This window comes from Panthera onca, chromosome A1 (genome assembly GCF_046562875.1).
Source record: "Panthera onca isolate mPanOnc1 chromosome A1, mPanOnc1 haplotype 2, whole genome shotgun sequence".
Taxonomy (NCBI): Eukaryota; Metazoa; Chordata; class Mammalia; order Carnivora; family Felidae; genus Panthera; species Panthera onca.
Genome location: NC_138339.1, coordinates 51909067 through 51933770, shown reverse-complemented (window position 1 = coordinate 51933770; position 24704 = coordinate 51909067). Strand labels below are relative to the sequence as shown.

Here is a 24704-nt window from a genome sequence, read left to right as displayed (position 1 = left end):
AATTCTTCTCCAGATTCCTATTCTGTGGTTGAGATCAGCCTTCTGTGTACACTTTCCTTCAAAATACCTTCTCCTGCAGTGCTACAATCATAAAGAAGAAAATCCAAAAAATGTCCTGGTTCAGGGCCTCTGTTTTCAGACTGTTAAAGATCTGAGTCACAGGTTTTGCTATTTCCTTCTCTGCACCTCTTCCCACAAACGTGGCACTTGGAATGGTCAATGATAAGGAGACTTTACATTTTCTGCTTGAGAATCTCATGATAAGCCTGTGAAATAGTCCCAGGCCATAAAAACTGGGTAAGATAGTTAAACATCAGTGCACTGCCCTTATTTTACCTACAAGGTCTAGAGAGAGAAAGTCATTTCTCCAAGGTCACAGACATTCTTAGTGAGCTGAGTGGGTGACTAACTAGTCTTGGGTAATGAGTAAAGACTGAACTGAAGTGAACTAAGCAAAGATTTTGTTTTCAATGTCTCTGGCTATTTTTATACCTGGCCTCTCTCATTTCGCTTGAAATTATATTTCCCCTATGAACATTCCTTCCTTCCTTTACCTTATTTGTAGTCATTCTCCCTCCTCTTCCTTCTCTAAATCAGGTATCATTATGTTTTTCAATCTTGATATTTTCAAAATTATCAGGTCAGAGGAATAGGGCCTCTTCTTTAATTCATTAAAACAGCAAATATTTATTAAGTGCCTTCTACACACAAACTATTCTAGGCAATCTTAAAAACTGGAAAGGATAAAATACACAAAAATCGCTACCTTCATGCAGTTTGTATTTTAATAGTGGGAAGCAAGTAATAAGAAAACAAAAAATAGTAAAAACATCTATAAAATAGTGATAAATGTTTTGGAGGAAAAAAATCTAAGGAAGAATAATAGAGTTTTGAGGCATAGGGGGCTTGCAGTTTATGGTGGCCAGCTAAGTCCCCTGTGAAAAGATAAAACTTGAGCAAGAATGAGGTGATCAAGGGAGACCAGCAGGTACCAGGACAGAGGTGACAGCAGTCTCTTGGGCTCTGAGGGGGCACATGCCAGGAGTGCCCTAACAACAACTAAGAGGCAACAGTGGCTGGAGCAGAGTGAGTGTGAGGGGAGGGGCCTTAGAGAGTCAGAGAAGAGAGGAGCAGCCAGAATGTATAGGATCTTCTGTTGCAACTGCAGAGTAAGGAATACAACCAGAAAGGAACTTCAGTTACTTTGACTTTTGCCCTGAGCATATAGGAAGCCATTGGAAACTTTTGAGTTAGAGTCATGAAATCACTTGATTTATATTTTTAAGAACAAGTATGGCTATTCTTTTAAGAACAGACTTTAAGGAAGAAATAGTAGAAATGCATAGTAGAAATGCAATCAGCTTGGTGTTTATTGCAACAAGCCAGTTCAGAGATGATGGTGGTTTAGACCAGGGTATATCAGTGGTGAGAAATGGTTAGACTCTGGACACATATTGAGGCAGAAAAGAAGGTAGTATTTCCTGATTTCTTGTATATAATTGGATACAGGTTATAACATAGAGACAGACAAAGTCAAAGGGAAATGAGAATGACACAAAAGTATTTGGCCAACAAAGATGGGAGTTGCAATTTGGAAACAAATTATGTTTAATCTCTTTCTACATCAGTTTTCTCATCTACCAAATGGGCAAATTAATTAAAATTACAGGTTTATAAAAATTAAGTGAGGGACACCAGGCTGGCTTAGTCGGTGAAGCATCCAACTTTGTCTCAAGTCATGATCTCATGGTTGATGAGTTCAAGCCCCACATAGGTCTTTCTGCTGTCAGCATAGAGCCTGCTTGGGATCTGTTGTCCCCCTCTCTCTCTATGCCCATCCCCTGCTTGTTCCCTCTCTCCCTCTCAAAAAAAAATAAACATTTAAAAATAAATAAATGAAAATTAAATGAGTTGTTACAAGCAAAATGCTTAGAATTATTCCTGGTTCACAACAAGCAAGTGTTAGCTGCTATTCTCATGATTCTCCTCTTTTTCCTGCTTACTTCTTTCAGGAAACTAAGCATATGCCATAAAATCTTACTTAATTTTTTTGTCATCTACTTCCTTCACCAAAATGTAAGCCTCATGAGGACAAAGATCTCATGTGTCAAGTTCATACTATGTCATCAGCTTCTACAGTAGTGTTTCAACACCTTAACATATGTTTGATAAATATTTATAAGTGTGAAAAGATGGAACACTCAGCCTGCCTGGATTTCCCATGATGTCTTTGTTTGACATATGTACTATATGTTTCATACACTCATAAACATTTACTGTTTAGAACATTTAGTCACTGGCATTAAGAAGAGACTTAAAAGGTAGACCACACATAAGTTATACAGTTCATTCTGAAAAATCTCCCTGTGCTATGCCTTGATGAAAGGAAAAGTTCTATCTAAATACAGAAATCAGCAGGAGCTCTGAGATTCTGGGCACCACAGTCCATGCCTGCTCCTTCTGAAACTGAAATCAATGCACCTGGTTGTTCTTTAATTAGCAGAGCTGTTGCCCTGCCTCCGCCCCCTGGTTCTGCTGTCAAGATGTCGCACATCTCTGAGCTGGCTTTCCATCCCAAGATGGTTTAGCTTGCTGTGCATGGCTGGAGGAAGGCAGGAAAAGGGCAGGGAGCCAATTAGATTGAAATGGAATCTGGTCTTTTGAGGCACCTTGTCAGGGTGAAGAGTATTGGATGTTCCCAAAGATGACAGATGCTTCTTTATTTGGGTTGATCTCAGGGGTTAGAGGTCATTTGTAAATAAGATTTGCTCCATTTGGTATGGCAAGTCCTTTTTTCTATGCCTTACTTTTTTCAGTCCCTGAGTCTTTTTCTCTGTGTTTCACATGCTCACTGCCAGTATAAAGGCCATTTGGTCTGGAACGAATATTTCAAATCCTTGGGAGCAGCTGAAGTAGCAACCAAAAGTTAGATAGGCTCACTGAGGAACCTATGTGATCAGTTCACATAATGCTAAAAACAATCCAGTGGAAAGAGAGGAGGTAGAACAACTGGTGTGATGGATAGATGGATGGATGGATAGATGGATGGATGGATAGATGGATGGATGAATATATTAGTGAAGACTTAAAAATCATTCCCTCTTTTTTAGCTGAGAGGAGAGGATATATGCTAAATTTTATTATTTAGTCCTTATTTTGTTGGTCTAAGTAAATTTAGCCTTTATATAGATGGTTTTCCATGGAATATAATCTTCAAGTAAATAAAAACGCATTCTGAGTACAAATAAAACTTTTTATCCAAATAAAGGAATTTTTAATCCAGGTCAATGGACTCAAGTATCCATGAATTGCTTGAAACATGCTTTTAAAAATATATTTAGTTAACAACCACTTATAAGGAAAAATTTAGTATGGGACAGTCATTGTTCTAATGTTTTAGATATATTATCTCATGTAATACCCACCTTAGATAAATATTATTACTAACCCATACAAATAGTGTCATTGAGATACTAAGGTAAGTAGTACTTAATAACTAGTAAATGGCAGAGGTAGGATTTTAACTTAGGTAGTTTGGATCTAATTGTATATACATGTTTTGGTAGGTCAAGGAGAGGACATGGTTATAGAGTTGTTTTTGGTTTTGCCTTATAAAAGAGGGTATAGTGCAAAGAATCAGAGCATCTCATAGAATCCAAAGGCAAAGAGAGCAACTAGCCTCACAATGCATTAGAACCAGAGACTATCAAGTCATCAGGAGCCTTTGCAACCATCTATCTGGTCTCTTAGCTTTTCTTTGTGTTTTCTCAGCAAGAGTAGCCTATGAACCTACCCATCAGCTTAAATGTGACCCATCATAGCTGACCAACACACAGTCACAGCTTCTTAGCCTTTGCTATCTGTCTCTCACATTTACCCTTCATCTTTGGTTCTAGAGATAAATAATGATTAGCCTAAATGGATAGAATTTAAAAGTTTAATTTCTAGAAGATTCATTGGATATCTTGAATTGCACTGTAGCAGCCTGTTCAGAACTGTGTGTTCCATGTTCCTTCCTTCATGCCATGATATTCATGGTAATGAACCTTGGCCTTGGAAAAGGCAAAAGTGTGGGCTTGAACCCAGGGATGATAGCACTGAAGATCTTGCAGAACCCACTTTATACCTTGAAACCTTATTTTCCCCTTTGATAAAATCAATATTATAAATCAGTCAACATCACCATAATTACCTATGAATGTCCATTGCTCAGGAAGTGTTAATATTTGAGAGGGAGAAGAATGTCCCACCCCAGAATGTGCCACTTTGGCATGCGGATTATTTAAAGCTGAGTATAGTCAGGGCCTAGCAGACTCAGAAATAGCTTTTAACCTCCCCCCTCAACTGCCCAAAAGAATTTAAAGAAGGGGTCTGTACTAGGAAGAGAGCTATTACCAGAGATAACTTTTTATATCAAAAAGACTTACCTACGTGTCATGGCAAACATTTGTTTACCAAACATTTGCTCTTTATACCTTCCTATGAATTGTCTTCCTTCTCTTTGAAGTCTCAGATCCCTCTTCCTTTTCCTTACCTAAGAGTCGTATATAAGTCCCAGTTACCTGACTGTCAAGGAGTCTCATGTTTTAGTTTTTCTTCTGCTAATCTGTCCTATGTCAATTTAGTTTTTAGATTAGCCAAAAAACCTAGAATGGAAGAAGGGAAAATATTTCCAACCTTACACATTCCATGAGGACAGAGCACCATTGTTCACAAATCCCTAGGTGAACACATGAATCCCTAGGTGATACATCCCAACCTGCGATTCAAAGAGAGCAATGTGTGTACATTGTCCCCAACTTATGAAAGTCCAAGTGGCAACTTTCCTATTTATACTATTTTTATCATAGGTAACACAGCACACACACATATACCCTCACTCATTGGATGTCACAACTTGTATTAAAATTGGCCTACTCACTACAGCCAATGTAGGCACTCTTGCCATTTACCATCTGAGTGAATTGGCACCAATAATAATAAGAAAAGGCAATGGACTGAGTCGTGAAGTGGAATAATTTTTTATTAAGGCCTTATAAGCAGACATGCAAATCATATGCTTCTTTATCAAAGCTACAATTTTGACCAAGGCAACATCTTGCTTTAAAAAGCTGACAGCAAATGTGGTGAAACATCAAAGGAGTTTTCAGCATGAGTAAAGGATAGTTTGAGCTCTTCAGGAAGAGGAGGCTATATACCCAAAGAAAAGATGCAAATACAGAAAAGAATCAAGGCAAGAATATTCCAGAAAGTTCCAGAGTTGAAACTATTGAAGTAAGAGGCTAGCAATTGCAGAGTATTTTACATCACAAAGCAAGATCAAGATTTCCTGGTCAAAGCCTGATTGCAGAGGTTTTCAGGCATACTGACTCATAAGAAAAGTTTAGGAGGTTGACTTTAATTTAAATTCAGTTCAAAGGACTCTGAAGCAAAGAAGATTGCTTAAGAAGCTTGTTAGAGAGATATTGGCCAAGATAGGAAGCCAGCATTTTCATTTCAACCTTCATTGCACTCATATTTTTGTCAAGTCTTTTTTAAAAAAAGAAAGAAAATACGAGGTAGACTTTATATTCACTATTTGATTTTCACCTTTTTTTTTAGCCAAATATCAAAATTTTACTTTAATTTTTTATATATATAATTTATTATCAAGCTAGCTAACATAGAGTGTAGTGTATACAGTGTGCTCTTGGTTTGGGACGTAGATTCCTGTGATTCATCACTTACATACAACACCCCAGTGCTCATCCCAACAAGTGCCCTCCTCGATACCCATTTCCCATTTCGCCCATTTCCCCCATTTCCCCCCTCCCCCAAGTCCTCCCACCCATCAACCCTCAGTTTGTTCTCTGTATTTAAGAGTCTCTTATGGTTTACCTCCTTCTCTGTTTGAAACTATTTTTACCCCTTCCCTTCCCCTGTGGTCTCCTATTAAGTTTCTCAAGGTCCACATATGACTGAAAACATACGATATGTCTTTCTCTGACTATTTCATTGGCATAATAACCCTCCAGTTCCATCCACATTGTTGCAAATGGCAGGATTTCATTTTTTGTCATTGCCAAAACAGCAGAACAGATCAATGAATCTAAGAGCCATATTTTTGAAAAAATAAACAAAATTGGTAAACCCCTATCCAGACTTCTCAAAAAGAAAAGAGAGAGGACCCAAATGGATAAAATCACAAATGAAAGAGGACATATCACAACAAACATTACAGAAATACAAACAATTATTACATAATACTCTGAAAAATTATATGCCAACAAACTGGACAACCTGGAGGAAATGGACAAATTCCTAGACACCCACACACTACCAAAACTCAAATGGGAAGAAATAGAAAATGTGAACAGACCAATAACCAGTGAAGAAATTGAATCAGTCACAACCAATAAGAGTCCTGGTTCACATGGCTTCCCAGGGGAATTCTACCAGCCATTTAAAGCAGAGTTAATACCTATCCTTCTCAAACTAGTCTAAAAAATAAAAACAGAAGGAAAGCTTCTGGACTGATTTTAGCTTCTTAATAAATATTTGTAAAAGCACATATTTGAGGGGTTTTCCCCATCATTTATTTTCATGATTAGTGTTGGGTTTCTATGGTATACAAAGTTTCCATAGGGTAATACCAATTCATAACATCTATCCTATGGAAATAAGGACTTCGATTATATCAACTAGATTTGCCTGTAGAAAACCATTAGGTTAGGAGTTACAGCTGAAGCATATTGAGTAGTCATAAGTACCCAGTTCCTTGAGAGGGTTTACAATGCTTCACATTTGATAAGTAAATATCTGTTACTGATAAGGAACTGATAAGTAAATAATTTACTCCTGTTAAAGCAGGCATTCCAAAAATGCTGCACTTTGGAACAAACTATCCTAAGTCCAGTAAGGGCTTAAGTTTTCAAGAGGGGAGGCAGTTCTCTTCAAGAAGAGAGTGTCAAAAAGAAAACTGCAGGCCCAAAATGGTGTCACTTAGACCATGTCACCAAACCAGGGCTTAATACAAATCCTAATTTCAATGTAGTGTTAACTAGGTAAGTGAGGAATTTTCTGATCAGCATCATTAAGGTATCTGCCACATAGGCCCTCTGCATTCCCAAAGGAAAATGTGTAAACCACCTAAGACCCCTGCCCTTCCCCCTAAAGGAAAGTGGCCTTACTTGGAACAATACTTTTTAAAATTTTGCTAATAACTTCCTTGCCCCACCCTCCTTCCCATAAAAGCCTTTCATGTTTAACAACTCCTCAGAGCTCCTCTCTTCAAATTTTTTTCTTTGACAAGTGAAAAAAAGACAGTGAATGAACTACACAAAAGAAGAAGAGATCCTAGAAAACACACATATACCCCCCAAATGACACATCAGGTCTTATCTTCCACCCAACTTACCAAATTTTAATATTATCTCATTTTTGCTTTAGAGTTTTTTTAAAGATTAGAGATATAGTTGAAGTTTATTATTGTGTATCCCTCTCTAGTGCCTCATTGTCCTTCCTTCTCTAAATATAACTATTGTCCTAAATGTGATATTATTCCCATACATGTTTTTCTACCATAAGTATGAATATAAATTCATAAACAATAATATTCTTTTAAGCCTTGTATAAATGGTACCTATGATAGAAAATCTTAGTTTCCTACTCGATATTTATTTATTAGTTGACCTACTCAGTATTTATTTTCTTCCTTTATAGAACATGTAGTATATTCTGGGCAACAATGCTCCCTATTAAAGGCCTACTTTTCCCACCTTCTCTCACAGCTACAGGGATAGCCGGGGAGATGAAAGCAAAGGTCATTGGACAGGGCTTCTGGGATGACCCTTTAAAGTGACTCAGCTTGGGGCGCCTGGGTGGCGCAGTCGGTTAAGCGTCCGACTTCAGCCAGGTCACGATCTCGCGGTCCGTGAGTTCGAGCCCCGCGTCAGGCTCTGTGCTGACAGCTCGGAGCCTGGAGCCTGTTTCCGATTCTGTGTCTCCCTCTCTCTCTGCCCCTCCCCCGTTCATGCTCTGTCTCTCTCTGTCCCAAAAATAAATCTCTCTCTGTCCCAAAAATAAATAAAAAAACGTTGAAAAAAAAAAAAAATAAAGTGACTCAGCTGACAGGTGTACCTTTTGCTCGTCCTCCTTTTTCCTTCCTACTTGGAGCACAGTTGGCGGATGAAACTCCAGTAGCTCTTTGGTTCAGGAGATCACCCTAAGGTCAGAAACCCGTGCTCAGGATGGTGGAGCAGACAGGTCTGAGTCCCTCATGACCTTGGAATCTCTGTATCAGCCTTGGACTACCCACCTCTAGACTCATTTTATGTTATAAACAAATATCTTGTTCAAGGCACTTTTTGTTGTTAAATGTATTTGAAACTTACCTGAAATAATAGACAATTGTACTGTATGAATCATCTTCCAAATTAAATTTTTTGCTCAACATAATATTTTTGTTGCTCAGCATTCTGAATTTATTTTATAAGACAGGTACAGTGTTTAAATCACCAATTCTAAAATTAGCCGATTTACAGCCCAACTCTGTCACTGACAGCTATGAGGCTTGGGGGTAATTACTTACATTTTTCTGTACTTGGTTTGCTCATCTATAAAATTGGGATGATAATAGTACCACTGTCAGAAGATTATCAAGAGAATTAAATGAGTTCAGATTTACATGCAAAGTGCTAACAGTACTACCTATAGGAAAATTCTTAAACCTATAGAGAATTATTAACTATTATTTTGCTATTTATCCATGATGGTATAGTTCAATTTTAAGTGCCACATAATATTCCATTTCATAAACATGCTATAATTTATTTTTTCATTTTATGTTTGATGTGTATTTAAGTTGTTTCCAGTTTTTAACTTTTAATAAACAATGATACATTGAACATTTCTGAATACATTTCCTGAATTTCTGACGTACGTGCAAATTTTTCCAGGATACCTACCCAGAAGTAGAAATGCTGAGTCTAGGGGCATGTGCACTTTCAGCCTGGCTTGATAAAGCTAAATTGCTTTCCAAAGAGGTTGTAACAATTTGTATAAGAAAGTGCTCATTGCATTTTATCTTTGAAAATCTGGATGTAATTAGGATTATTTTTTTGCCAGTCTAATGACCTAGAAAGGTATCACTTTGTTGTTGTTTTTCTTTGCTTTTCCTTGACCACCAGTAAAGCTGGAAATAATTTCATGTGATTTAAGCCATTTGGGTTTCCTCATCGGATAACATCCTGTTCGTATCATTTCTTATTTTTCCCTGGGTTGTTTATCTTTTCCTTTTTGAATTTGTACATGTAATAATGTCACAAACATCTCCCCATCTGCGACTTGCCTTTCTACAATCTTTAGGGCACAGGAAATTAAAAAAATTTTTTTAATCTTTATTTATTTTTGAGAGAGAGCGAGTGGGGCAGGAACAGAGAGAGAAGACGACACAGAATCTGAAGCAGGCTCCAGGCTCTGAGCTGTCAGCACAGAGCCCAACACAGGGCTCAAACTTATGAACTGTGAGATCATGACTTGAGCTAAAGTCAGACACTTAACCAATTGAGCCACCAGGCACCCCAGGGCACAGAAAATTTAATGTAGTCAATTTGTCAACCTTTAATTATTGATATCTTTGCCTTATGAGTTCCCTCCCTATCACAAGGTCATAAGGATTTTCTCCTATATTTTGTTTTAAATGCTCCCTCCCTGGGATGGAGGTTTTTACTGTACCTGGAATTTATTTTTTCCATGCAGTGTAAAGTAGAAATTTGTTGTTGTTGTTGCTATATGAGTTAACGATGATCTCAGCACTACTGACTGAGTAGTCTGTCTGCATTGATTTGTAAGGCCACATCTGTCACATATCAAGTCCCCATATGTACATAAGTCTGTTGCCCAGCTCTCTGGTGTGTATCATTTGTCTATTTGCTATTTTGGTGCCAATACGCACTGTCTGAATCTGTCTTCAAGGGGTCTTTAATCCATGAGATAATTCAGGAACCTTGGTTTGTTGGCATCGTGCAGATAAATCAAATCATAGGATGGATTTTCCCCTGTTCAGACAGCTCTTCCAACACTATGTAGGACAAGTCTCAGTGCCACAGGAACACAGCAGAAGGGAGAAATAGATTTAACTCAAACTTGCCTTTTACCTCTCATCTCAATATACATATACATGGTGTTTCAGGATCTAAAATCCACACACTCATTCTGCCACCATCAAAGCCTATCTTCATGATGTTGTACTCAACAGTCCCCCTCCCCCACTTGCTGGACAGAAAGCCATTTGTCTTTCTAATAGCCCAGAGGAAAAGATAGGTGCCTTTTATATTTATAGCCTGGATAGTATGAAGCCCTTGTGACAAAGACCATTATATTGGTCTTTATTGGTCACCAAATCTCTACATGCATGACTCTAAAAAGATTGAGAAAATTGGAAATAAATTACCCACTCACCAAGGGATGTTATCTCCTTGGCTCCTTCATGAAAGGACAGAATGAAGTGATTAGGGGGTGGGAGGGAAGGTGAGTACATGTGTTAATTTGCTTTTTTCTAAATTTCCTATATCAGAATAATAAGCCAAAGAAAGTATCCTAGAAAGAATTCTAATTGTGTCTTATATATAAAATTTTAAAAACCCTGAAACACCCTAAAGATGTTTAAATGGTTGCCAACCCCCCTGGGCACCAGGAAATGTCAGCAGATCTCCTCAGCAGACTCAATCACAGTCAATCAGACAGGAACACAAAAAGCAAGGCCCAATGTTTTTTTTCTAAACATCCAGGTTCTCTCGCCAAGGATTGAGGTTTAATGAAGAGAGAAGAATTGAGTCTCAGGGACTAAGTCTTCAGAAAGGAAAGATTCCTAAAGGGGTGGGAACTCCTAACCCTCATCAAACAGTCCAGTCAAGGGGACATCACTCTTGTCCTTCTCCTTCAAGCTTGTGGTGACAGATTGATTTATCACTATGCTGCTTCTCCACATTTCCATGAGCCTCTGCCATTTAGCCATAGGAGTATTTAAGTGATGACACTTGTTTCCCTACTTTTTTTTTTCCATTTGTGTGTGTGTGTGTGTGTGTGTGTGTGTGTGTCTTCTGTCTCTGGGTTTACAGGTCTGTGGTTTTGTCATAGGAGACTACAGTCATGTTCTCCTTCACAATTTTACCTCCTTCCACACATCCAACTTTGACAAACCTCTTTCCTATAGGAAACAGATGAATATGTATGGTGTATTGTTCTTCAGAAAGCTATACATGGATCTATTTGCCCCTATCCTGAAGATAAAATATGCATATTGCAATAAACAAAAAAGTTTATGCAATAAAGTTTATGTGTTATCACATGCCAATGCAAAGTCTCTGTCCAGACATATTCTTGCTTGAAGTTTAATGAGTCTTATGACAACCAGGGAGCCTTTAAGAATCTCAAATGAGGCAAAACTGTTATGATACACTATCCTGGAGAGTCCAGGTTTCCTGCCCTCAAGTGCCAGACTCCTGCATGTCCATACCAGCTCAAGGGTCCTACTCTTAGTGGGAGAGCTAGAAGTAGTGTGGCTCACAGCAAAAAGTCACTTAGTATTATTTCAGGTAGGGATAAAGGAATATTAAAACAAATGAACGATCCATAAACAAACCTTTGACCAATTGAGTTTCTTGATACCAATAACCAAATATCATTGTGGCACTGCGGTCAGGATCTGTGCTGTTATCTAATTTGAAATGTTCTGTAATTTAAGAAATTTTTTAAATGCCCAGGTGAAACGCAAAGTCTGTAAATTAGTTAATAGTACTGTACCAATGTTAGCTTCTTATTTTGATAAATGTATCCTGATTCTGTAAGATTAAGAGAATGTCAGGTAAAGGAACTCTCTGTACTATCTTTTGCAAGTTTTCTGTAAGCCTAAAATTATTCTAAAATCAAAAGTTTATTTTTAAATGAATCATCCAGGGCAATCACAGACGTCTAAAGTTTTAGGAGCAAACACAAATGGCTCACATTGAGGTAGAAAAACCCAAAGCCAAGCTGTCCAGTCTGTGCGTTAGGAAACTGACAGTTCTGCTACTAATTACCTTTGTGACCTTAAGCAAGTCACCTAACCTTTCTTCATCAATTTTGTTATTCCAGAGTAAAAGATACATCAGATCAATCTCTAAAGATGGAAAAATTCAGAATTATTCGCAGCCATACCCTCCAAGTCACAATTTCACCAAATATGAAAATTCAGTATAAACAAATTTAATTCTGCAATCTTCCAACTGACCTAAACAATACAGTTCCACTATGTGCAAATATCAAGTCATTTCTAAGAAAATAAGGAACTAAAGATTTAGTAATACATAAGGACAGTGTATCAGAAGTAAATATTTGCATGAGATAATATTGAAAGATAAAGAATATTGAAAGCACAGGAATTGTGATTTTAGAACTGCAGGAAGAGCTCTTGCTAAGAGCTCTAAGAGCATCCTTTTACAAGTACTTTAGTCAGAAAAGCTCCTGAGCAGTTAAGGACATGTAATCCTGTGTCATGGGAAGGGAGTTTCAGAAACACTTCCCGAGTAATTTGTCCAGCTCAAAGATCCAGTCAGAATCACTGAGATCTAAGAAGCCCGAAGTAAAAAACCCTTCTTCATAAATCAGAACAATTTTTTTCTTATGCTTCATAACAGATGTGCACTGCAAACAAAATTAATTTCAAGTTTCTTGTGTTAGGGGAGACAAGCATTAGAAAGTTCTAGGGAGAAGATTGTGAGTGAAACTGTGCAATACTTATTTTTTAAAAGGATAAATTCCATTTATATTAAAATTATGTAGTATGCTACCTTAATATGTAAAGTGCTGATGGTTCCTAGGAGGTGCTGGAGTAAAGTGATGACTGAAACTGCCAAGCACTGGGGAAGAGTAGTGACTGCTCCCAGAATTCGCTGGAGGGAGAGAGTGGTCACTGCTTTCAGGAGACACTGGGGGGTTAAAATAGTGACTTTTCCAAGAAACCTGGAGGGTAGAGTGATGACTGCCCTATAGAAGCCTTCAATCTAGAGAAGCACATAGGCTCAATACACAGAACTAAGAGCTAAAATGAGATAAGGACAGAGTACTATGAAGCACATTATTAACCCCTCAATCATACTTCCGGACCAAGGAAGGTTTTCTGGGGGAGGGAACATCTAAGTCATAAAAATGAATGGAAATTAGCTAGGCTTTGGGGGTGAGGAGTAGAGAATGCTGCTGGTATTGGTTGTGATGGTGAAAGAGAGACACAAAAGGAAATAAAATAATTTCCTATGACTAGATAGAGCATGAAAGAGATAAACAAAAGAGGAGCTGTATCTAGTTCATGGAGGGAAGGACTTGTAAATCATGTTAAAGTTGTGTTCCTTATTCTATTTTGAAAGCTTGGAAGGGTTTTTGAGCAAGGCAATGAGATGAATGGATTCACAATTTGATGATATCTTTTTTATTTCATTTTGTGAAAACAGATTAGAGAGGAGCAAATTTTGAGGGGGACAAACTATGAAACTGTTCAAGTAATTGAGGCAAGAGATGAGAGTGGCTTAGACTGATGTGTAGTGGGAATGAGCCCAGAGGTGAGTGGACAGAACTGATAGAATGTGTATAGGTTAGAATCAACAGGACATGATAGTTGATTGGATACATTGGATGAGAGAGAAATCAAAAGGGTAGCTGAAGCGGTAGCATCACCATTCCATGAGATAAGAACTGGGGTCAAATAGCAAGTATAGGAGTAAAGATAATGAGTCTCTTTGGAAGCAAACTGAGCTTGAGATTCTTAAGAGAAGTCCAGATGGTGATGTCCAGTAGAACAATCGGATCTTCCTTGAAACTCCTCCTTATATTGCGAATAGAAGTTTGGAACACGTGGAGGCCTTTTGAGAACCTTGTCATTACTATATTAATCTATTAAGAGAGGAGAAATAATAAATATGAGAGGATTCACTTATTTCTTTGGAAATATGAGAATGTTCAGCCCAAAGCGTGGATGAAAGAAAAACTCAGCCAAAACAGATCTACAAAAAAGCCTCTATTTCTGAAGCCACTTAGCAACTATGTGCTTGAGATCTTCCTTTTTATGGATAGGCTATCACCTGGGGAGGAAATAGTCTTCTCTCTGGTAAAGTCCCTCATGAGGGCCGCTCATCTCCTTGACTTCTGAAAAGTCAGGGTGGGGATTAAACCTGAAGCAAAAGTGTTAGAGACACACATGGGCCTGAGTGATAACCTGCTCCAATTCCCTCATTCATAGTGGAAGGAACTAAGGCCCAGAGAGCCTTGCTCCTGGTCACACAGCTGGTTAGTGGGATGTATAAACCAGGTGTCAGCCTGGCTTGGCTTACCCTTCCCTTTAAAATCCAAATTAGATGAACTTGAAAAATGAAAAACCCTATGCCACTACATGCCTCCCAAATTTCTGTGAATTTTTATGGGACTTATGTTTCTCCTCGTAATCTCTGGTTCTGATTTCTAGTATTTGCTAAGTTTCTTGTTCTCCACTCTTTCTTGTGCCTCTTCTTTTAGCTTCTCCCCTTGACATTGAGCCAAATATGGGAGCAACTCCTTCTTGACTTCTAGACTTCTAATCAAAGGTTACCATTTATAAAAGTCCATTCAGCATTGTGAAGTTTTACAAACAATTTTAAAGTAACATGAAAAGAACATATATCATATTTCAATATCATACATATATTAGTACATATCTGACCTTTAAAAAAAGTCTCATATATACAATGGAATATTATTTGGTCATAAAATAGAAGGAAGCCTTGCCATTTGCAACTACATGTGGTGGATCTTAAGGGCTTTATGCTAAGTGAAATAAATCAGAGGTAAACAAATATAGAGTAAAATCACTTATATGTGGAATCTAAAAAGCAAAATTTAAAAAAATGTGCTCATAGAAATAGAGAACAGATTGGTGGTTCCCAGAGGTGGGGGTGTAGGGATGGATGAAATAGGTGAACGGGATCAAAATGTATGAACTTTCAGTTATAAAATAAATAAGTCCTGGGGATGTAACATACAACATATGACTATAGTTAATAACAGGTATTATATATTTAAAAATTGCTAAGAAAGTAGATCTCAAAAAAAAAGTCCCTCTACCCTTTTCTGACAACACAAGCACGAACCTGCTGCCATCTTAATCACTGTTTCTTGTGCTCTTGCCAGCTAATTCTCTCCTCCTTTCCCTCTCCCTTTTCTTCTTCCCCTTAATTTGTGTTCCCTTATTTTTCATTCCAAGTGCTAATCAGCCTATATTCCCTTCCTAAGGAAACTCTGGAGGCACCTGCTAAAATATCAGTTTTTCTTACCCCATTTTACAAATCTGGTGCAATTGCTTTGCACTAAGCCAGGTGTCTAGTCCATTTGACCTTGACAAAGCTTCTCCCAAATTTCCCACTTCCTTCTCACTTGCTGCCTGCCTCACCTCCATCTTTCCTGGAGGTATTAGTGAGCATGTAACTCATATAATCATGCATATGTTTGGAGTGAGGTGAACTGAGCCTGTCAGTGTCACTATTGTCTTTTAATTGCTTTCAGCCCTGCAGACTTTGAACAACTTTCTTCACCCTTCAGCTCAGCACTGATTTATTCAGCTTGTGCAAGCAATTTGTTCACTTTTAATTAGACCCAACTTAATTATTTTGTCAGTAAAGTAAACCAAAAGAATCTATAAAACAACTTTTAAGTGAAATCACATTTCTGCCTGAAGGGATATAAAAAATGAAATTATGCATCTCATTTTGCCTGCCTCTTACAAAAAAAAGATTGCCCACATTGTCTTTTTATTTCCCAAGATCTTTTGCCTTTATTAAGAAGATACTTGGGAAATCAGGCCTGTAACAGAGGAAAGAAAATGGTTAAAGGTAGATGTCAATGGAGGGAAGATATGTGAGTGCATAAGGCAGGGTCTCTCCATGTTTGTTCTTTGGAAGTCACTACTTTACAATGATCTGGGAGCTGGTTAAGAGTACATATTTCCCACCCCACCCCTAGAGTGCCTAACTCAGTAGATCCGAGAAGTGGGAATAAGAGACAGAGCTTCTCACTTGCCTCTTCTTGCACATTCTGGACTTATCCCTGCTTCTGGATACCCAAGCTTTCTTATTTACTAATAGACCACTTCTGCTTCTCCAGGAAGCTTGCCTTGTCCTCCCCAGTCACCCATATTTTCTTCTATCCTTGACAACTTCCAAAGTATCTATGTTTATTCAATTCCCTGTTCATACCCTGTCTATTACCTTTCCCGTGTATATACCTCATCTCTCCAACCATTTTTTTGGGGTGGGAAATGTGCATTAGGGAACTTTCCCTCTGCCCTTAGCCAAATACCCTGTATTCAGTTTCATGTTCCCTCTGCTACACCAGTGTTTCCAACCTTTCAGAGCCCGAAGACCTCTTTTTTCATAAAAGAATTTCATAACCTATACCTAAGAGTTGGTATAATTTTAGTACCATGGATTGAGAAAATACATAATAGCAAAAGCTTACCATGAAATCAGTAATGCCTTTAAACAAATTTGCAATATATACATCTCAACCATATCTGCTACACTTAAAAGCAGTGGCTTACATTTGCAATGGCATGGATGGAACTATAAAGTATAATGCTAAGCAAAATAAATCAGTCAGAGAAAGCCAAACACCATATAATTTCACTCCCATGTGGAATTTAAGAAACCAAACAAACAAGCAAAGGGGAAAAATTAGAGAAACAGAGAGAGAGACAAAGCAAGAAACACTTTTAATTGTAGAGAACAAACTGACGGCTTTGAGAAGGGAGGCAGGTGAGGGAATGGGTTAAATAGGTGATGGGGACTGATGAGTGCACCTGTCATGATGAGCACAAGGTAATGTATGGAAGTGTTGAATTACTATATTGTATACCTGAAACTATTATAACACTGTATGTTAAGTAACTGGAATTAAAATTAAAACTTAAAAAAAGTACTGTCTCACATGTGACTGCAGCACATGATGTGTTCTATCTACAGACTATGCCAGGAGCATGTATGAATTCACTAACATCTCACTATCAGCAGCCTAACTCAGGGCAGCATCTGAGGGCCAGAGTTTAGGGGTCACTCTCTTGGCTTCAAATTTGAAGGAGAACACCCAAATAGAAGGTGTCAGAGTGTTTAGAAAGTGTAGAATCCCTTTCCTTAGCTTATAGGAAACAATGACAGGTCTTACCATATCCTATGGCCATGCTGGCACATTGCCTTAGTAGCCCTCAGTGGTTTAATCCTATACCCACTCTGTGAAAAAATGTCATTTAATCTGGGACCTGGAAATGACACCAGTGCTTACCAAAGATTCTATGTGTTCCCCACATAGTCAGCCTCTCTTATTGCCAGGATTAGACAATGTAGCTAATTGTCACCATTTGACTGAAGCAAAGTGATGTAGTTCACTTCTGCATACTGTTATGGCTCTGTTTAAAGCCACATGTTGAGATTGTGATGCAGAAGGAGCCGGGACCCCTGAAACGTTGGATTGAGGAGAATTATTTGGAACTGCAAACTCTTCATAGGTTGTGCTAAACCACTGAGATTTGGGACTTTGTCTCATAGCCTGGCCCATGGCCTAGCCTGACTAATATGGTAGGCAAAATCTGAAGGAAGGACCCTCAAGGGAGAGGAACTACCAAGTGCCCAGATTCTCATGTAGGGATGGGGAGGGAAGAGGAGAAAGAGAGAAAGCTTGGAGTGTTTGAGAATAGTTGAGTAAGGAGAAAAGAGGTAGGTACAAGCTGGGTCACATGAAGTATAATGTAGGCCACGGTGAGAAGGCTGGGTTTTATACAAAAGCAAACATAATCATTGAGAGCATTAAGAAGAGACCTGACATGATATGATTTGCACTTGAGAAAAACAACATTGGCTGTCATGAGAAAACTAGGTTGGAACAGGAGCAAGTGAGGATGCAGGACCCTGATGGAGGTCTGTGTAGTGGTCCATACAAGAGACAGTGATGTCTTTTATTAGGCTGGAAGCAGGAGGAATGTTGATAAACAGATGGATTTGAAAAATATTTAGAAAGTAAAAATGGATAGAACTTAAAAATAGATTGGCTGTAGCAAATGAAGGAAAAATCAAAGATGAGTTCCAGGTCATTCAGGTAAAGGTAGATGCTATTCATAGGAAGGGGGCTACTGGACCAAAGACACCTAGAAAAGAAATGAAGATGGCAAAGAAGCAGTGGGATACTCTTGTCCAAAACTCATGAGTGAAGCCTGAGCTCCAGATATACTTAATGGGAGACCAGCTTGCTGGGTGCCTGGTGATGCCCTAAACTCCAAAAAACCTGGGGAGTAATGGAGTATAGCATAGCAGACCACAGATCTTTCTTGTTGCCCAAGAAACAAAATCATGGGGTGCCTGAGTGGCTCAGTTGGTTGGGCGTCTAACTTTGGCTTGGGTCATGATCTCATGGTTTGTGAGTTCAGGCCCCATGTGGGGCTCTGTGCTGGCAGCTCAGAGCCTGGAGCCCACTTCAGATTCTGTACCACCCTCTGTCTGCCCTTCCCCCGATTGCACTCTGTCTCTCACTCTGTATCAAAAATAAATAAACATTAAAAAAAAATTTAAAGAAACAAAATCGTTGTCCTTGAAAATCTGTTAGATTAAGGCTCTCATGGACCATGGTGCTAAGAAAAATCAGGGTAAACAGCATTCACAAAAAAGACTAGCGATGGAGACTGAGTGTGGTACGCCATTGATGTCTGAGTTCTATAAAGATCTACCCTTTGATCATTCCTACAAAGACCTGTTCTATAGGATTTCATTTGTCACGTGTTTTTATTACCTTCTACAGAAGTACATCCTTCAGTTAATTTTACTTAAGGTGATTCCTATTTTCTTTTCACTCTGCCTTCCCCTTCCACACTGGTGCCCACTATCACCAGCCTCCAAAAGCCACAATCCCCACCCCACCCTGTGCAAGGGCCTGCAGACACATTTCTTATTCAATATTTCTCTCTGGAGGAAGTCAGCATCTGGCATCCTAATTATAGGACACATTTTGTAGCCTGTGAATGAGGCAAATCACAGCTCCTGCTCTTCCCATTGGGAAGGACAGAGCACTTTCTGGTGCTTGTAAGAACTGATTGCACTCAGCAGCTATATGTAGAATCCCATAGCTGCATACAAGACAAATGAAGGCTCTGATGTTCAGCCATCTTCAAGGCTTCTAGCCTATCTGAATTGCATTGAAGAATGTCTCCTCTTGGGTCATTCCTTTCCCAAGAGGTCCTTACCAAACTTTCCCAGGCAGGTTCCAGAACTGGAAAGCTTAGTGAGGGCTTTTCAAATTGTGATTTCTGTTTTCTAGCCTACAACTAAACATATTCCCTTGAATCTAAAATGTCATGAATTTAATAATATATTGTGAGGGTAAAAAGAAAAAAAAGAAACCTATTACCATATCAGTTATGTGACATATCCTAGGTTCAAAACGTTAAAATGTGAACCAAAAATTACATCTTGGATTCTAAAAAATATAGGTTTTTCTGAAAGGGAGAGAAAGAAAGTTCTAGAGAGGAATTATTCTATTCCCCTTTTTGTTTCTCCATCTGTAAAATGGGTATGGGTAAAATAGTTAGAAGACTACATAAAAGTTATGACCATTTCCTCAAGCAAATCCAATTAGATTAAGTGGGGAAAAAACAGAATGAATAGAAAATTGGTAATAAGATTGTTGTATTGCAAATCTTTCCTTGATCTAGTAGAATTCTTGGGGAATATATAGGAATCGAGTTCTCTGGATTTTTAAATTCAGGGTAGATGAAAAACCTTTTGTTGCTGTTGCCTTTGTTGTTTTGACACTTCTGTGGGAAATGAACAAACAAACAAAAACCTTGAAAAACATGTTAGCAGCCTTTCCTGCATTAGTACGTAAGCCTCCAATAATGAAAATGACTGACACTCCGGATAATTGGTGATGTTTCTGAGCCTCATTCTCAGAATAGCAAATAGAGATATGGAAGGCCTGGGACAAAGCTGTGATAATGGGCCAACAGTTTTCATTTCAATAAAAGTAGGTCTATGTTAGTGCCTATGAAAAAAAATCGTGTGTATCAAACCTCTAATTTCAGATATCATTGCTTTACATGAGGCCAAAGTCAACATTTAAGCTTTTGAAAAGTTATTTGAGGGGTGCCTGGGTGGCTCAGTCAGTTAAGCGTCCAACTTTGGCTCAGGTCATGATCTCATGGTTGGTGGGTTTAAGCCCGCGTTGGGCTGTGTGTGCTGACAGCTCAGAGCCTGGAGCCTGCTTGAGATTCTGTGTCTCCCTCTCCCTCTCTCCCTCTCTGTCCCTCCCCCACTCACACTCTGTCTCCCTCTTTACAAAATAAATATTAATGGGGGCACCTGGGTGGATCAGTTGGTTGGGTGTCTGACTTTAGCTCAGGTCATGATCTCACACTTTGTGGGTTCAAGCCCCATGTCGGGCTCTGTGCTGACAGCTCAGAGCCTGGATCCTGCTTCAGGTTCTGTGTCTCCCTCTCTCTTTGCCCCTCCCCTGTTCATGCTCTGTCTTTCTCTCTCTCTCAAAATAAACATTTAAAAAAATTTAAATAAATATTATTAAAAAATTTTAAGTGATTTAACAAAATATACTGCACTTAATAAAACAAATGATCTTTGGGTATGGCAGAAATTGGAACAGTGATTCAAGAATGACTACAATTTGGGGAAAACTGACATAATTGATTGATTTAAGGACACACTAATCCCTGACTATTCTAAGGTGGTTATTGTTTGTTAACGAGGTGTCTAACAGGAAATTATTTTATGAGATTTACACATTTTGTAGCACGCAGGATAGAGTGCTTTACAAACCCCTGTGGTTAAGTGAAGGCCAAACTCTCTTAGCTTCTAATTAATTCTAATATCAAGATAGTGTACTATTTATTAAGAATCTAAGTATAGATTACGTTTAATTTTATAGTATTTTTTTTTAATTTTTTTAACGTTTATTTATTTTTGAGACAGAGAGAGACAGAGCATGAACAGGGGAGGGTCAGAGAGAGGGAGACACAGAATCTGAAACAGGCTCCAGGCTCTGAGCTGTCAGAACAGAGCCCGACGCGGGGCTCGAACTCATGGACCGCGAGATCGTGACCTGAGCCGAAGTCGGCCGCTTAACCGACTGAGCCACCCAGGCACCCCATAATTTTATAGTATTTTTAAAGTTTACTTATTTTGAGAAAGAGAGAGAGCACAAGCAGGAGAGGTGCAGACAGAGAGGGAGTGAGAGAGAATCCCTCTCATGGTCCCACTGACAGTACTGAGTTGAATGCAGGACTTAAACTCGTGAACCATGAGATCATGACCTGAGCCAAAATCAAGAGTCGGACACTTAACTGACAGCCCCCCAGGCATCCCCCAACTCACATACTTTTTTAAAGAACTGGACCTTTAGGTAAAGTAATTCTCTAGTCACCACTTATTACTGCTTTCTAGCCTTACTTCAGTTTTCTTTCCATTTTTAAAATCAATGTTTGCTCTAGCTAACAGGGCACTTGCAAATGTGGCTTCTTTCTAGAATGCTCACTTACTTCCAGACATACACAAACACCACACACACACACACACACACACACACACACACAAACACACACACACACACACACACACACACACACACACACACATCCCATCCAGTTACCTCGCATTGATGATCCTGATCTTAGCTCAAGCCCCACCTCATCAGCAACAAGGTCACATCCTTCTGTTATGTAATAGCAGTGCACCCTGTTCTCCTTTGTGGCACTTATCCTAGTTGGTGAGTATACACTTGACCCTTGAACAGTGTGGGGGTTAGGGGTGCAGGCACCCCACACAGTCAAAAATCCCCATATAACTTTTGACCCTCCAAAAACTTAACCACTAATAACCTATGGGAAGCCTTTTGGATAACATAAACAGTTAATTAGCACATAATTTGTGTATGTATTATATACTGTATTCTTATAATGAAGTAAGCTAGAGAAAAAAATATTTAAAAAATAGTAAGAAAGAGAAAATACATTTACAGTTCTATGCTGCATTGAAAAAATTCCACATATAAGCACACACATGTGGTTCAAAGCCATGTTGTTCAAGGATCAACTGTATCATTATTTCTATGAGTGTTTATTTATAATCTGTCAGTCTCACTAGAGTGCAAGTTCCAGAAGAAAAGAGATGTATAGGCTTTACTCACTTGGTACAAAACAAGAGTTCAACAAGTATTTTTTGGCTCAGTGAAAGACTGGTTGGCCCCTAACAGTGAAAGTAGAATTTGCCAAAAATGGGGTTTACTCGGTTCATTAAAATAAAAAAGGGAAATGGGATTAATTGGAATGTGGGCTAGGCAAGATGGAGAAAGTTGAGAGCAGGAACAGGATTTGTCAGTAAACTGTACTTAGTATGTTAGGCTAATGGCCCACCATATAAAAATGTACCCCCCTAATACGCCTGGGTGGCTCAATCAGTTGGGCATCCAACTTCAGCTCGGGTCATGATCTCACGGTTTGTGGGTTCGAACCCTGTGTCGAGCTCTGTGCTGACAGCTCAGGGCCTGGAGCCTGCTTCGGATTCTGTGTCTCCTTCTCTCTCTGCCCCTCCCCCACTTGTGCTCTGTCTCTCAAAAATAAATAAATGTAAAAAAAAAATTAAAAAGAAAAAAATAAAAATGTACCCCCCTACCATCTAGAGCACATTTTGCCCAGGGGCAAATGATAGTGGTGCTGGAAAGAATTACTACTTCAAGCCAGAAGGATCTGAGTGTAAATTAGTAAAACTAGAATATGTTCAAGTTTATTGTTAGTGGGAGGTACCGTTTCAGAAAATTAGAATGAGAGACTTTATCAGTGACCAGACCTTGGAGAGATTCTTCAGACATGTCCCTCCCTTTATGAAAGCAATAAACTACACCTCAGATCGAAGGATTGCACAATCTCCCTTTGTTTCCTGTTCCAATTTTGGAAAGAAATAGCTTACTTGGAAGAAAGAGGAAGCAATGGGTTAATGAGCTACTTTCCTGTCCTCTCCTGGTCCCCGTACAGTCCATCGTTGTGTGCTTCCACCAGAACAAAGCGTGGGATCCACAGCTGTGGTCATGTGTTTCGATGCCTAAAACTCTTCAGGACTCCTTTATACTCTGAGCATAATAAATAGCCTTAACAGGCCATCTGGTCCTTGTCTGTGCCTCCATCCTCAACTGTGACTGTTCTTTGTCCCTCACTTCATGTATTCTATAGGACACTCCTATGAACTGTGTTTCCAGAGCCAGTTCTTCTACCTGGAACACCCTCGCACAACCTTCCTACCTAGCTAAGTGTGTATGTGTACATATGTATACACACACATATACAAACATGTACATTATTTTCTAAGCCATTGAAACAACTTGCCCCTTTGCTCATAACTACTTTAGGATGGATTTCCTAGGAACAAAAACATTTTCTTACATAACCACAATGTAATTATTATAATGGAGAATTTTGACATTATTGAAATATTATTACTAATCTTCAGTTCATTTTTAAATTTTATGCATTGTCCTATTATGTTCTTTATACCCACTTTATCTCCCCCAATCCAGGATCCAATCCAAGATGGATCCATTTACTTGCCATATCTTTTTAGTCTCTTTTAATCATAAATAGTTCCTCTGCCTTTCTTTGATCTTTGACACTTGAAAAACATAAGCTAGTTATTATGTAAAATAATCCCCAGTTTGAAGTTTTTCAATATTTCCTTGTGATATCAGAAATGATGCCATGTCCTTGGTACATCATATCAGGAGGCACAGAATGTCAAGTTATACCATATTGGTGATATTGCTTTGATCTCTGGGGTAAGGTGGTATCTGCCATGTTACTTCACTGCAAAGTGATTTTTTTGTGTGTGTGGCCATTGTAATTAATGATTTGGGAGAAAGATACTTTGAAACTATGGAAACATTCAGTTCCTCATCAAACTTACGTCCACTAGTTTGGCGTCCATTTTGCATGTGCTTTATTTTTAAGAAAACTTATTTTACAGTGTTAAGTAAAGACAACTAAAATAAAATTAAGAATATGATACAATAAATGAACTTTTTAAACCACCCCACCAAAAATACCTGCATCTCCCATATCAACCCAATCTTCTTTTTTGAAGTTCTTATAACCTAAAATTGAGAGAAGTCTGTTATGTATGGCATTAGCCACTGCAAGATTTCTCATTTGCATTTTCAACTCTATTCATGAATTATCTTTTCATTTCCTTTTCTTTTATAATAATAAAAAAATCCATGAAAGGGACATTTTTTAAAATGAGAACGAAGATATACAATATTATTTCTGGCTTACCATATGTCATAATATTGCTTTTGGTCACATAATAATGGGCATCAGTAATTGCATTTATTTTTTCATGCTTGCTACAAGGATTCACTTAAGACTCTGAAGAGCTCCTGTGGATTGAAAATCATTTGGATTGATTAAAGTCATGAGAATTATGATAAGGGTCCGATCATATGGGCATCAGGAAAGTAAAATATTATCACTTAAACTAGAAATGGAACTTTTTCTCCTTTAAAGGATTATGTTTTCAATGACAGGTGGAGTTTCTCATAATAAGATTAATAATATCTGATGTTTACTCATCCATTTATTCAAAAGAAAATCATCCTGTGAGCCTACTAGGTGAGAAGCACCATTATAT

General features: G+C 38.4%; 1 protein-coding gene across 2 annotated transcripts in view; it reads left to right on the top strand.

The window, feature by feature from the left end:
- ATP10B (ATPase phospholipid transporting 10B (putative)) overlaps positions 1–24704 on the top strand; it is a 262525-nt gene that overhangs the window by 125138 nt on the left and 112683 nt on the right. The window lies entirely within an intron of this gene.